The sequence below is a fragment of the Triturus cristatus genome, chromosome 7 (assembly GCF_964204655.1).
Source record: "Triturus cristatus chromosome 7, aTriCri1.1, whole genome shotgun sequence".
Taxonomy (NCBI): Eukaryota; Metazoa; Chordata; class Amphibia; order Caudata; family Salamandridae; genus Triturus; species Triturus cristatus.
In genome coordinates this window covers 774,135,374-774,151,585 of record NC_140590.1, presented here as the reverse complement: position 1 = coordinate 774,151,585, position 16,212 = coordinate 774,135,374, and positions in this window count along the sequence as shown.

Here is a 16,212-nt window from a genome sequence, read left to right as displayed (position 1 = left end):
GACTTGAACCCTGGTCACCTGGATGGAAGGCAGGAACTTACCCCCTGGACCACACTGGTTTCCATGTCAGTACCCTATCAAATCATCCCCATAACATGGTCTTCCGTTTCATGTGCAATGGAAGCCACAAGCACTGACACCAGGTGCTGTATGTTGGTCATAGATACTACTGCAGTGGTTCAGACCACCAAGGAGCTGTAGCTCAACGGTAAGTCTCGTACCTCTGGTGTCAGAGGTTCTCCCAAGACCAGGGTTCAAGTCCTGCCAATGCGGTCTAAGGGACATGAGAGGGTACATTTTCAATCTGTGGTTTAATTTTCATTTGCTAATTTTTTATTCACTTGGAAAAACAGAGGAGAAAAGTGCCACTCTTTTGGCACGTGCGCCCAAAAATTATACATCTTTTCCTGAGGAGTCTGACCTTCCACAAACCTCCCTTTTTCTCAAGTAGGTGCAATAGGGACAATGCCTTATCTTCCCTTATAAATGTGTTTATTCTTAGTCCTTTAAATTCGGCGTACTTTAGAGCACAAATGTTGCCTCAGGTGTATATATGAGCAGAAGAATGCAAGGAGGGTGTTATACTGATAGTAAAATAGGTTGGATGGTGGTGATTTTTCGTTTTGGTGAGAGCCGATCCCTCCAATCAGGTCTTTGATGCATGTGATGTTGGCTAGGATAAAGGTGAAGTAGGAGCTCTGGCTAATGAAATGAAGGGGAGATTTTGAGGCAAGTGAAACTCCCTTTATTAGGTGCAATAGGAAGCTAGAAAAATTGTTTTTCTCAAGAGGCAGAGAAGAGCAGTTAGACCTTTGCTTCAGGAAGTCTTAATCATGCCTACTGAAGCAAGTGCAGGGATTGTGCTGACACAGCACAGTACAGTACGGCACTGGGCTGGGCTGGGCTGGGCTGGGCTGGGCTGGGCTGGCACTGGGGCTTTAAGCAGCCCCTTCCTTCCTTCCTTTGAAGGAAGCCTACGAGCCCTCGAACGCACTCGAACGCCCAGGTTCTGTATAGAGGATGACTGCAGGCAAATGGGGACCCTGCTACATTAGGGTGACGTCCCCATCTGCGGCCTTCGAGTGGCAAAATCCTTAGCCTGAGATAGGTAGGCTGCTTTTGAATTTGGCTGAAGACCATTTGTTGGAGGCTGTATCACAGCGCAAGCCGGCGACTTTCTCAGAAGAAAGTAAGCATGGGAGGACATTATTTGCATAGGACAGCCCTCTTCTAAGTCCCATCATTCTGTTGCAGTTGCCATGTAGCGTTACTAGAGGGCAGCATTACGAACATAAGAGCACACCAAGGCTTTTCTTCTGCTTGCTCAGATACCTCTTGTTCATGTTCGTCTTGCAGGGCCTGCAGAGTCGAGGACTGCGATGACTGAGTGAATGAGTAATGAGGTACATGCTGGCCTGTATTTGTGGAGAAAGGGGAATGTTTGGAAGGAAAACAGCCAGACGAAAGTGTCAAAGCATACGTGTTTGCTGAGTGATTGAGTGAGTGTCACCTGGCTCTTTGAATGGACATGTGAGAGAGGAACATGCAGCTCCATTGTCCTCAGATGAGAGAGGAAGCACAGATGAATATTTTCCTCAAATAAAAACAATTACACCACCACGAAGCTGACAAGAGCGATATGCTGCTTTGCAGGTGTAAGGATTTGCCATGTTTGGTGCATAAATATGCATGGTTAGCGAGGTTTTTCTCAGAACGTCAGCAGCGCACCCTTTAGTTTTATCCTTAGGCCAGAAATATCAGGCACTCCTTTGGGATAAGAGGCCAAGAAATCCTTTGGGAAGCTTGCTCCAGTCATCTGAAGGAAAGAAATACACTGGGGAAAAGTTACAGAGGGAGCCAGGCTGCACAACATTTGGTCATGGTTCGATAGAAATCTTTAGCAAGGACTTTTGACCACCCCTCGCTGTGGGACCTGGATGCCCATACCTCTTGTTCATGTTCGTCTTGCAGGGCCTGCAGAGTCGAGGACTGCGATGACTGAGTGAATGAGTAATGAGGTACATGCTGGCCTGTATTTGTGGTGAAAGGGGAATGTTTGGAAGGAAAACAGCCAGACGAAAGTGTCAAAGCATACGTGTTTGCTGAGTGATTGAGTGAGTGTCACCTGGCTCTTTGAATGGACATGTGAGAGAGGAACATGCAGCTCCATTGTCCTCAGATGAGAGAGGAAGCACAGATGAATATTTTCCTCAAATAAAAACAATTACACCACCACGAAGCTGACAAGAGCGATATGCTGCTTTGCAGGTGTAAGGATTTTTTTTTTTTTTTTTTTTTTGAAACCGTTTATTGCAATCTCAAATAGTTACAGGTATGGGCCTACAACCATCTGGCCGGCCGCTAGAGTGGCAGAAGCGTATGACATACATACAGAAAAATCTCTTGGTGGTGCAAAAAGGGTAAATCAGGAGATGTCAGCAGTGCAGGCCACATAACTCCAAGCCCACAATACGGTTTCCTTTTATTAAAACACAACAACACAAAAAACCACACCCGCAAGGCAACCCGCAATCCCAAGTGACAGCACGCGCTCCTTAAGTGGGGGACCCCAACCAATCGCCAAACTCTGAAGAGGGGAATGAGAGCAGATCAGGGACTGGGGAACCACGTGCCCATGGCTGGGGGAGGGGGTCGGCTAGGGGGACGGAGCTGGTGAGGCAGCCGGCAGCAGTGGCGGCTCGCAGATGTCCCCGCGATAGGCGTTCCAGGGGCCCCAGATTTGCACCCACGCCCCAGGCTTACCCCTCGCAACATACACCACCTTTTCACGAAACATACACCAATCCATGTGTTCTTTCCAGGCCGACACCGCCGGGGGCCTCTGGGATCCCCACAATTGAGCAATGTCACGCTTAGCTATCATGTATCCCAGAGTCACCCACCGCGTCTGCGGAACCGAGTAGTCGGTTGGCTCCCACACATTCAGCAAGCATCTCCTCGCTTCAGGCAACAGCGCGACACGCGTAACCACTCGCAGGACCTCGTGCACACCACGCCAGAATCGCTCCACCTTTGGGCATTCCCACAGAATATGCAGGAAAGTTGCCAAAGCACCACAGCCACGCTTACACAGTCCATCCTCAGCAAAGCCCATACGTAAAAGCCTTGGCCCCGTCACGTAAACCCGGTGGAGGATCTTAAGCTGGACGAAGCGAAGGCGAGCCGGGATGGCCACCTCCTTCGGAGAGGCCACCGCGGAAATCCAGTCCTCGTCATCCAATTCCAGCCCATCGGCAACCCAGGCCTCGCGGAGGCCAGTCAGCAGGCCCGATCGGTCGTTGATCAGTTTTTTATATATAAGGGAGATCGTGCTGTCTGGGACATGGCCATCCAGCACTCTGTCCTCTAGGGGGGAAGACTCCGGAATGGACGCGACATCCGGGAAGACGGAGCCCAGCGCGTGGCGGACTTGTAAGTACCGAAAGTACTCACTGCCTTGCAACTGAAACTCCGTCTGCAGCGTCTCGAAAGTTTTGAATCCCCCCCTCGTCCAGAGATCTCCCACGGTGCTGATACCGATCGTGTCCCACTTCTCGAAGCCCTTCGAGGTCCACAGGGAGCCCAACCTCGCAGACGCATAGAGCGGTGACGCCCGGGTCAAACGGTCCTTCCACCCCATAGCTGCGTTAGCCGCGTGCCATACACGCACCATGACACGCGTCGGTCCCGTCAGGCGAGGGTCCGGCGCGCCAGAATAGAGCGCTCGATTGTAGTCGCCACCGGGCAGGAGCATCTTGTCCATTTCAAATGCCGGGTTCAGGGCGGGCCCGTAAAGGCCATGATTAATCGCAGCTAGCTGGGTGGCCCAGTAATACCGTTTAATATCCGGGAGGGCGACCCCCCCATCGTACCACGGAAGCGTCAATTTAGCCAAGGCAATACGTGGCCTCCCATCCCAGAACAGGCGACGCTGCAAACTCTCCACCTCTCGGAAGTAACGCGCCGGGACCAAGTCCATAGTGTTCTGGAGAGCGTACAGAAAGCGCGGCAACGACATCATCTTAAACAAGGCTGCTCGGCCGAGCGGCGAAAGCGGCAGACGCCGCCAACGCACCACGTCCTCCCTCAAGCGTTGGAGGGGGGGTAGCAAATTCCGCTCGTAGCGGGCCTCCGGGTCCAGAGTAATATATATACCCAGGTACCGAAACCCCTGGGAAGCGATCTGGATCGGACAGTCCCGTGGTAGGACCGGAGCCTCCCCGGCAAGCACATATACACAGGATTTCCCCCAGTTGATGACGAGGCCTGAGTTGCGACCGAATGAGCGCAAAACATCAACTAGGACGATCAGTGATTTACGCGGGGAGGCGAGATATAGAAGGATATCATCAGCGTAGAGAGACACACGGTCCTCATGCTCGGGGGTCCAGCGGAGACCACGGATGGAGGGGTGCCACCGCAGCCACTCCGCCAGGGGCTCCAGGGCCAGTGCAAACAGGAGAGGCGACAGGGGGCAACCCTGTCGCGTGCCCCGTCCCAGTGCGAATGGAGCCGAGACTCGTCCATTCACCACCACCTGCGCCAGTGGGCCGGAATACAACAACTTGACCCAGCCGATGAAGCCCGGTCCGAAGCCAAACTTCGCCAGCATCGCCCAGATGTATGGCCACTCGAGCGTATCAAACGCCATGGTGGCGTCCAAGGACGCCAAGATGGCCGGCTCCCGCACGAACGGGACACGCGCGAGCACCCCGTGCAAGCGTCGCAGATTAAGGGCCGTGCTACGATGGGGTATGAAGCCGGACTGGTCTTGGTGGACCAAATCGCCCACCACGCCGACCAGCCGGTTGGCCAGCACCTTGGCGAGGATTTTGGGCTCCGCGTTCAAGAGCGAGATGGGCCTATAGGATGTGACCCGCTCACGGGGTCTCCCCTCCTTGTGGATTACCACGATCGTGGCCAGACGCTGGTCCGGCGGAAGGGAACCCCGCGAGCGGGCCGCCAGGAACATCGCGCGCAGGTGGGGCGCCAGTACATCCGGTCGCAGCTTATACAGCTCGATAGGGATGCCATTGGGGCCCATGGCCTTGCCAGATGCGACCGAGCGGATAGCAAGGGCAATTTCGTCCGAGGTGGGAGGAGCGTCCAGCGAATCCCTGTCCTCCACCGAAAGGGAGGGCAGCGCGATGTCCCGAAGCAGGGCATGGGAATCCTCCTCCGAGCAGGGAGAAACCGGGGAATACACCTCGCGGAAATAATCCGCGAAGCAGGAGACAATGGCGTCCGGCTCGGTGACACACACACCATCCATCCTCTCGATCAACGGAACCACACGACTCGCTCTCTCCTTTTTGTCCAACCACGCAATCAATTTACCAGCCTTATCACCCACATCATACAGTCGCCCCTGTTGCTCCCTACTGAGGCCCCTGGCCGCCTCCGTGACGAGGGCCCTATAGGCCGCCTGCTTGAGGTGTAGAACATGCAATGTGGCATCCGGCACCCCGCTCCCCAGGTCACCCTCTAGTTCAGTAATTTCGGCCTCCACCCGGGTTACCTCCTCCCGCTCGCGCCTCCGGGCATGGGAGATAAGGGAGAGGGCCTCCCCCCTGAGAACTATCTTAAAAGCCTCCCAAAGGGAGATAGCCGAAGGAACAGACCCCACATTCTCCTCAAAGTACCGCTGCAAGGATTTGATCAATTCTGCTCGAATAGTGGGGTCGCGCAGGTACCAGGCATTGATTGGGGCTACCCTGCCCTCCCCCCTCGGGAAGACATCAAAGTGCAACAGTAATGGGGAGTGATCTGAAATACCCCGCGCCAAATGGCGCACCTCTCCCACTCTCCCAGCATAGGCCGCAGGGACAAGGACATAATCAAGCCGCGAGAGGCTACCATGGGCACCCGAGTGGAAGGTGTATTGCAGCTGCGCGGGATGCTTTAGTCGCCAGCAATCCACCAATCCTAGTGTATCTAAAAGGCCGGACAGCCACGCCTGTGCCCGGGGGAGGTCCCTGGGGGGATGACGATCCATAGACCCAGAAGCCACCGCATTGAAGTCTCCCCCGACTACCAGAAGCCCACCCGGGAGGTCAAGGAGGAGGCGCCCCAGGTCCGCAAACGTGGTAGATTGCAACCCCGGCGGAACGTACACTGATACAAAAACGACCACTTTGCCCTCCATTCTACCCACCAAGACAGTGTAACGTCCCCTCTCATCATGGCGCACCTCATCAATCTCCAATGGGAGCGAGTTCTTAATCATGATGCCCACCCCCCGCGAGCCCGAGGTGAAGCCCGAATGGGCCGCCAAGCGATAGCCTCGCCGATTCATGGCATGAAAGGAATTACCTATAAGGTGTGTCTCCTGCAGGAAGACCACATCTGGTGAAATCCGTTTCAGATACTGCAGGACCACACCACGCTTAATACTATCCCCCAGTCCGTTAACGTTCCATGATAACACAGTCAAATCCCTACCCCCCATCATACATGGAAGCCATCAGTCGTCCCCCAAAGAGCATCTCAAAAACAACAATACAGTAAAGGGTTCGCCTTGCGGTGCAAACAAACAACACTCCACCCCCGCCCACCCATCCCAACAGAACTCCCCCCTCCCTGCACCCCTGCATGAGCCCAGACAGCCCCCCCAAAGTGCAGTGTGCCTGTCGCCCCATAGATGAAAAACTAACTAGTCCCCCAGAGGAGGAGGGAAAGCCCCCAATGGACCCCGCACGACCTCTATGGGAGGGGAACATACACGGTCAGTGAATGGTAACAGGAATGTTGTCCAGAGCAAGGCCTACTATTCACCCCTCAGTTCTGATCCGGCGAGCCCTCCCCGCCAACCGCACCCCCCCCACCCCCCCGGCCCCGATCCCCAGGTAGAGTATCCAACCAGTCCCCAGCCGCCTCGGGACGGTCAAAAAAGTGCGTGCGACCATCCATCTCCACCCTCAGCTTAGCTGGAAAAAGCATTGAGTACTTAAGGTTCAGGTCCCGTAGGCGACGTTTAACTCCGAGAAAACTCAGTCTCTGCTTTTGGACTGTCGGAGTAAAGTCAGGGTAGAAATTCACGTCCATATTATCGAGCTTGACCGGTCCCTGTAGCCTGGAAGTCTGCAGGATAGCGTCTCTGTCCCGAAAGTTAAAAATCCGGGCAATAAGAGGCCGCGGCGGGGCTCCGGCCTTAGGTCTTCCTCCGGGGACCCTGTGAGCACGTTCCACCGCAAAAAGTTTACTCAGCCCCCGGGGCTGGAGACGGGTGAGGATCAGGTCTTCCACAAACAAATCTGCCGCCTCCTCCTCCCGTCCCTCCGGCACCCCGACAATGCGAACGTTGTTCCTCCGGGCCCGACCCTCGGCGTCCTCCAATCGACGGTCCATCAGGGCGCTCGCCTGGCCAAGCCGGTGCACCTCCTTTTGAAGGGCCGCCACGTCTGTAGTGAGACTCGAGGTGGTGTGGGCCAGGGAATCGACCCGGTCATTTGTTTTAGACAAGTCGGCTCTCACCAGGCCCACATCCACCAGGGCCGAGTCTATCTTCTGCGCCAGAGTATCAAAGCGCTGGTCCACCGAGGCCTTCATCTCGGCAATGGCGCCCATGACGTCCCGGAGGGTCAGATCCGCGGGCTGAGCAGACGCCTCAGCCGGGCCCGCGGGGGATGTACGCTGTGCCTCTGGGGATCCCTTCTGGAGGGTGTAGCGGTCCATACTGTTTGACTGAAGTGCCGGGCCACGGCGGGTCGATTTCACCTTTGCCCGGTCGCCATCTTGCTTTGTGGACATGTCGCACTCCCAAAGTCGTGCCAATCTCCTCAAAAGGGCCGAAAAACCAGTTCACGGGTTCCGGGGGGGGGTGACCACTGGACCGCAGGACAACTCACAGCCGGCGGGACAGCCGGGCACCGGGACAAGGCCACCCCACCGCACCCCGCTCCGCAACCCTACCTCGCTTGAGGGCAAGGAGGGCGCAAAAGCGAAAGTGAAAGGGGAATGTTTGGAAGGAAAACAGCCAGACGAAAGTGTCAAAGCATACGTGTTTGCTGAGTGATTGAGTGAGTGTCACCTGGCTCTTTGAATGGACATGTGAGAGAGGAACATGCAGCTCCATTGTCCTCAGATGAGAGAGGAAGCACAGATGAATATTTTCCTCAAATAAAAACAATTACACCACCACGAAGCTGACAAGAGCGATATGCTGCTTTGCAGGTGTAAGGATTTGCCATGTTTGGTGCATAAATATGCATGGTTAGCGAGGTTTTTCTCAGAACGTCAGCAGCGCACCCTTTAGTATTATCCTTAGGCCAGAAATATCAGGCACTCCTTTGGGGTAAGAGGCCAAGAAATCCTTTGGGAAGCTTGCTCCAGTCATCTGAAGGATAGAAATACACTGGGGAAAAGTTCCAGAGGGAGCCAGGCTGCACAACATTTAGTCATGGTTCGATAGAAATCTTTAGCAAGGACTTTTGACCACCCCTCGCTGTGGGACCTGGATGCCCATACCTCTTGTTCATGTTCGTCGTGCAGGGCCTGCAGAGTCGAGGACTGCGATGACTGAGTGAATGAGTAATGAGGTACATGCTGGCCTGTATTTGTGGTGAAAGGGGAATGTTTGGAAGGAAAACAGCCAGACGAAAGTGTCAAAGCATACGTGTTTGCTGAGTGATTGAGTGAGTGTCACCTGGCTCTTTGAATGGACATGTGAGAGAAAAACATGCAGCTCCATTGTCCTCAGATGAGAGAGGAAGCACAGATGAATATTTTCCTCAAATAAAACCACTTACACCACCACGAAGCTGACAAGAGCGATATGCTGCTTTGCAGGTGTAAGGATTTGCCATGTTTGGTGCATAAATATGCATGGTTAGCGAGGTTTTTCTCAGAACGTCAGCAGCGCACCCCTTAGTATTATCCTTAGGCCAGAAATATCAGGCACTCCTTTGGGGTATGAGGCCAAGAAATCCTTTGGGAAGCTTGCTCCAGTCATCTGAAGGATAGAAAAACACTGGGGAAAAGTTACAGAGGGAGCCAGGCTGCACAACATTTGGTCATGGTTCGATAGAAATCTTTAGCAAGGACTTTTGACCACCCCTCGCTGTGGGACCTGGATGCCCATACCTCTGTGGCTCTGACACCTTTTTTGACCTCTGGATAGCACCGTCTCATTACCCCTCAAACATTCCCTCTGAGTACCCCAGCTTTGGTAGTGCACCAACACGTTTCAATCCCTTGAGTGACTACAGACACCCTTCCTATGTGCTCTCCATTTACATTCCGTCAGTAACCCAGGTGCTTCTGTCACTGTTCAGTCTCAAGTGGCCGGTTGGATGCACATTGCTCGGATGTACAGGCACTTACCACTCTGTACAGCCCTCTCAGCACACACAGACCACACTTCTTTAAATCATAAATACATGTTCTGACTAACAGTAATGCTGTGCCTTCCCTCTGTAGATCATACCCAACGTAAGAAGGACAAATAAATTGAAGAGCGTACCAAACTCTCAACAGACACTGCCAGAACATGTGCTGCTGCCTATTTGCATGCCATGATTATTCTCTATGACCCATCCAACTACTTTCCACATGTACCCTTTCCCTGCCTCATTCATCTGCTCCAATGCCCCTATTTATTTAACAAATGTTAGTGCTCTCAGATATCATAGCGGGAATCTCTATAGCATCTCTTGCCAATAGAAATATCCCAAGGGTCCCTATAACATGCCGCACGGAGGGAAGGGGAGGCAGAAAAATCTTGGTGAGCACCACCTGCAAAAATTCCACGACATGCTCCTTGTTGTACCTTTCAATACAATAACTGCAGTTGGATTGTATGGTGCCCCCCCTTGGGGTTGGTAATGGAACTGTCACATACCTGTTTGCCCCAAATCCCCCCTGTTGCCCCTATCCTTTCGGGGTGCATCCCATAAAGGAGGAGGGGAGCAATAAAAAGTAAGGGTAGCCTCCCAAAAATTGCCCAGAAGTCATGTCATTCTGTGCACCCCATCGCCCTTCATAATGCACTCCCAACCCCCTTTTAAAAGTGCTCCCCCAAATTTGAAAGCACCCCCCCAAAATCAGAGAGAGTAGGGGGGTGCAGTAAAAAACACATTTTGGGGCTCCTCACTATATGTCATTAATCTCTAACCCCCACCCACTACATCTGTTCCCCTTCTTTTACCTGTCACTGACCCCACCCCTTGCACTAGCCACACCCATGTTACCAACCACTCTGCAATTCACCTGTCCCTGACCCCGCCCCTTGCACTAGCCACACCCATTTAACTTACCAACCACTCTGCAATTCACCTGTCACTGACCCCGCCCTTTGCACTAGCCACACCCATGTTACTTACCAACCACTCCGCAATTCACCTGTCACTGACCCCGCCCTTTGCACTAGCCACACCTATTTAACTTACCAACCACTCTGCAATTCACCTGTCACTGACCCCACCCCTTGCACTAGCCACACCCAAGTTACTTACCAACCACTCTGCAATTCACCTGTCACTGACCCCGACCCTTGCACTAGCCACACCCATGTTACTTACCAACCACTCTGCAACTCACCTGTCACTGACCCCGCCCTTTGCACTAGCCACACCCATTTAACTTACCAACCACTCTGCAACTCACCTGTCACTGACCCCGCCCTTTGCACTAGCCACACCCATTTAACTTACCAACCACTCTGCAACTCACCTGTCACTGATCCCCCGCCCCTTGCACTAGCCACACCCATGTTACTTACCAACCACTCTGCAACTCACCTGTCACTGACCCCGCCCCTCGCACTAGCCACACCCATGTTACTTACCAACCACTCTGCAAATCACCTGTCACTGACCCCGCCCTTTGCACTAGCCACACCCAAGTTACTTACCAACCACTCTGCAATTCACCTGTCACTGACCCCGACCCTTACACTAGCCACACCCAAGTTACTTACCAACCACTCTGTAATTCACCATCTGGTAGCCATGACTCCACTCTCACACCACACTTACTTACCAATTGGCCACATAAACCCATCTGGAACTTACCTCTGCTGCACCACAGTCACCTTGTGCCGATCCCGGGACTTGAACCCTGGTCACCTGGATGGAAGGCAGGAACTTACCCCCTGGACCACACTGGTTTCCATGTCAGTTCCCTATCAAATCGTCCCCATAACATGGTCTTCCGTTTCATGTGCAATGGAAGCCACGAGCACTGACACCAGGTGCTGTATGTTGGTCATAGATACTACTGCAGTGGTTCAGACCACCAAGGAGCTGTAGCTCAACGGTAAGTCTCGTGCCTCTGGTGTGAGAGGTTCTCCCAAGACCAGGGTTCAAGTCCTGCCAATGCGGTCTAAGGGACATGAGAGGGTACATTTTCAATCTGTGGTTTAATTTTCATTTGCTAATTTTTTATTCACTTGGAAAAACAGAGGAGAAAAGTGCCACTCTTTTGGCACGTGCGCCCAAAAATTATACATCTTTTCCTGAGGAGTCTGACCTTCCACAAACCTCCCTTTTTCTCAAGTAGGTGCAATAGGGACAATGCCTTATCTTCCCTTATAAATGTGTTTATTCTTAGTCCTTTAAATTCGGCGTACTTTAGAGCACAAATGTTGCCTCAGGTGTATATATGAGCACAAGAATGCAAGGAGGGTGTTATACTGATAGTAAAATAGGTTGGATGGTGGTGATTTTTCGTTTTGGTGAGAGCCGATCCCTCCAATCAGGTCTTTGATGCATGTGATGTTGGCTAGGATAAAGGTGAAGTAGGAGCTCTGGCTAATGAAATGAAGGGGAGATTTTGAGGCAAGTGAAACTCCCTTTATTAGGTGCAATAGGAAGCTAGAAAAATTGTTTTTCTCAAGAGGCAGAGAAGAGCAGTTAGACCTTTGCTTCAGGAAGTCTTAATCATGCCTACTGAAGCAAGGGAAGGGATTGTGCTGACACAGCACAGTACAGCACTGGGCTGGGCTGGGCTGGGCTGGCACTGGGCTGGGCTGGCACTGGCACTGGGGCTTTAAGCAGCCCCTTCCTTCCTTCCTTTGAAGGAAGCCTACGAGCCCTCGAACGCACTCGAACGCCCAGGTTCTGTATAGAGGATGACTGCAGGCAAATGGGGACCCTGCTACATTAGGGCGACGTCCCCATCTGCGGCCTTCGAGTGGCAAAATCCTTAGCCTGAGATAGGTAGGCTGCTTTTGAATTTGGCTGAAGACCATTTGTTGGAGGCTGTATCACAGCGCAAGCCGGCGACTTTCTCAGAAGAAAGTAAGCATGGGAGGACATTATTTGCATAGGACAGCCCTCTTCTAAGTCCCATCATTATGTTGCAGTTGCCATGTAGCGTTACTAGAGGGCAGCATTACGAACATAAGAGCACACCAAGGCTTTTCTTCTGCTTGCTCACATACCTCTTGTTCATGTTCGTCTTGCAGGGCCTGCAGAGTCGAGGACTGCGATGACTGAGTGAATGAGTAATGAGGTACATGCTGGCCTGTATTTGTGGTGAAAGGGGAATGTTTGGAAGGAAAACAGCCAGACGAAAGTGTCAAAGCATACGTGTTTGCTGAGTGATTGAGTGAGTGTCACCTGGCTCTTTGAATGGACATGTGAGAGAGGAACATGCAGCTCCATTGTCCTCAGATGAGAGAGGAAGCACAGATGAATATTTTCCTCAAATAAAAACAATTACACCACCACGAAGCTGACAAGAGCGATATGCTGCTTTGCAGGTGTAAGGATTTGCCATGTTTGGTGCATAAATATGCATGGTTAGCGAGGTTTTTCTCAGAACGTCAGCAGCGCACCCTTTAGTTTTATCCTTAGGCCAGAAATATCAGGCACTCCTTTGGGATAAGAGGCCAAGAAATCCTTTGGGAAGCTTGCTCCAGTCATCTGAAGGAAAGAAATACACTGGGGAAAAGTTACAGAGGGAGCCAGGCTGCACAACATTTGGTCATGGTTCGATAGAAATCTTTAGCAAGGACTTTTGACCACCCCTCGCTGTGGGACCTGGATGCCCATACCTCTTGTTCATGTTCGTCTTGCAGGGCCTGCAGAGTCGAGGACTGCGATGACTGAGTGAATGAGTAATGAGGTACATGCTGGCCTGTATTTGTGGTGAAAGGGGAATGTTTGGAAGGAAAACAGCCAGACGAAAGTGTCAAAGCATACGTGTTTGCTGAGTGATTGAGTGAGTGTCACCTGGCTCTTTGAATGGACATGTGAGAGAGGAACATGCAGCTCCATTGTCCTCAGATGAGAGAGGAAGCACAGATGAATATTTTCCTCAAATAAAAACAATTACACCACCACGAAGCTGACAAGAGTGATATGCTGCTTTGCAGGTGTAAGGATTTGCCATGTTTGGTGCATAAATATGCATGGTTAGCGAGGTTTTTCTCAGAACGTCAGCAGCGCACCCTTTAGTATTATCCTTAGGCCAGAAATATCAGGCACTCCTTTGGGGTAAGAGGCCAAGAAATCCTTTGGGAAGCTTGCTCCAGTCATCTGAAGGATAGAAATACACTGGGGAAAAGTTACAGAGGGAGCCAGGCTGCACAACATTTAGTCATGGTTCGATAGAAAACTTTAGCAAGGACTTTTGACCACCCCTCGCTGTGGGACCTGGATGCCCATACCTCTTGTTCATGTTCGTCGTGCAGGGCCTGCAGAGTCGAGGACTGCGATGACTGAGTGAATGAGTAATGAGGTACATGCTGGCCTGTATTTGTGGTGAAAGGGGAATGTTTGGAAGGAAAACAGCCAGACGAAAGTGTCAAAGCATACGTGTTTGCTGAGTGATTGAGTGAGTGTTACCTGGCTCTTTGAATGGACATGTGAGAGAAAAACATGCAGCTCCATTGTCCTCAGATGAGAGAAGAAGCACAGATGAATATTTTCCTCAAATAAAAACACTTACACCACCACGAAGCTGACAAGAGCGATATGCTGCTTTGCAGGTGTAAGGATTTGCCATGTTTGGTGCATAAATATGCATGGTTAGCGAGGTTTTTCTCAGAACGTCAGCAGCGCACCCTTTAGTATTATCCTTAGGCCAGAAATATCAGGCACTCCTTTGGGGTATGAGGCCAAGAAATCCTTTGGGAAGCTTGCTCCAGTCATCTGAAGGATAGAAAAACACTGGGGAAAAGTTACAGAGGGAGCCAGGCTGCACAACATTTGGTCATGGTTCGATAGAAATCTTTAGCAAGGACTTTTGACCACCCCTCGCTGTGGGACCTGGATGCCCATACCTCTGTGGCTCTGACACCTTTTTTGACCTCTGGATAGCACCGTCTCATTACCCCTCAAACATTCCCTCTGAGTACCCCAGCTTTGGTAGTGCACCAACACGTTTCAATCCCTTGAGTGACTACAGACACCCTTCCTATGTGCTCTCCATTTACATTCCGTCAGTAACCCAGGTGCTTCTGTCACTGTTCAGTCTCAAGTGGCCGGTTGGATGCACATTGCTCGGATGTACAGGCACTTACCACTCTGTACAGCCCTCTCAGCACACACAGACCACACTTCTTTAAATCATAAATACATGTTCTGACTAACAGTAATGCTGTGCCTTCCCTCTGTAGATCATACCCAACGTAAGAAGGACAAATAAATTGAAGAGTGTACCAAACTCTCAACAGACACTGCCAGAACATGTGCTGCTGCCTATTTGCATGCCATGATTATTCTCTATGACCCATCCAACTACTTTCCACATGTACCCTTTCCCTGCCTCATTCATCTGCTCCAATGCCCCTATTTATTTAACAAATGTTAGTGCTCTCAGATATCATAGCGGGAATCTCTATAGCATCTCTTGCCAATAGAAATATCCCAAGGGTCCCTATAACATGCCGCACGGAGGGAAGGGGAGGCAGAAAAATCTTGTTGAGCACCACCTGCAAAAATTCCACGACATGCTCCTTGTTGTACCTTTCAATACAATAACTGCAGTTGGATTGTATGGTGCCCCCCCTTTGGGTTGGTAATGGAACTGTCACACACCTGTTTGCCCCAAATTCCCCCTGTTGCCCCTATCCTTTCAGGGTGCATCCCATAAAGGAGGAGGGGAGCAATAAAAAATATGGGTAGCCTCCCAAATATTGCCCAAAGTCATGTCATTCTGTGCACCCCATCGCCCTTCATAATGCACCCCCCCAAAATCAGAGAGTGTAGGGGGGTGCAGTAAAAAACACATTTTGGGGCTCCTCACTATATGTCCCATCCAATGTATTCACCCTATCTGTGGGACTGGGAACCACTGCATGTGTTTCCACATTTGGCTCTACTCTGAGCCCTCCTCTCTCCCCTGACTTGCCTCCTTCTCATGCATGACACCCTTCTTCACCCCAGGACTCCAGCCTCCCTGGCTCTCCTCCTACACCTCTTCTCTATGTCATTAATCTCTAACCCCCACCCACTACACCCACCTCATCTGTTCCCCTTCCACTGACCCCGCCCCTTGCACTAGCCACACCCATGTTACTTACCAACCACTCTGCAATTCACCTGTCACTGACCCCGCCCTTTGCACTAGCCACACGAATTTAACTTACCAACCACTCTGCAATTCACCTGTCACTGACCCCACCCCTTGCACTAGCCACACCCATGTTACTTACCAACCACTCTGCAATTCACCTGTCACTGACCCTGCCCCTTGCACTAGCCACACCCATGTTACTTACCAACCACTCTGCAACTCACCTGTCACTGACCCCGCCCCTTGCACTAGCCACACCCATGTTACTTACCAACCACTCTGCAATTCACCTGTCACTGACCCCGCCCTTTGCACTAGCCACACCCAAGTTAAATACCAACCACTCTGCAATTCAACTGTCACTGACCCCGCCCCTTGCACTAGCCACACCCATGTTACTTACCAACCACTCTGCAACTCACCTGTCACTGACCCCGCCCCTTGCACTAGCCACACTCATGTTACTTACCAACCACTCTGCAATTCCCGCCCTTTGCACTAGCCACACCCATTTAACTTACCAACCACTCTGCAACTCACCTGTCACTGACCCCGCCCTTTGCACTAGCCACACCCATTTAACTTACCAACCACTCTGCAACTCACCTGTCACTGACCCCGCCCTTTGCACTAGCCACACCCATTTAACTTACCAACCACTCTGCAATTCACCTGTCACTGATCCCCCGCCCCTTGCACTAGCCACACCCATGTTACTTACCAACCACTCTGCAACTCACCTGTCACTGACCC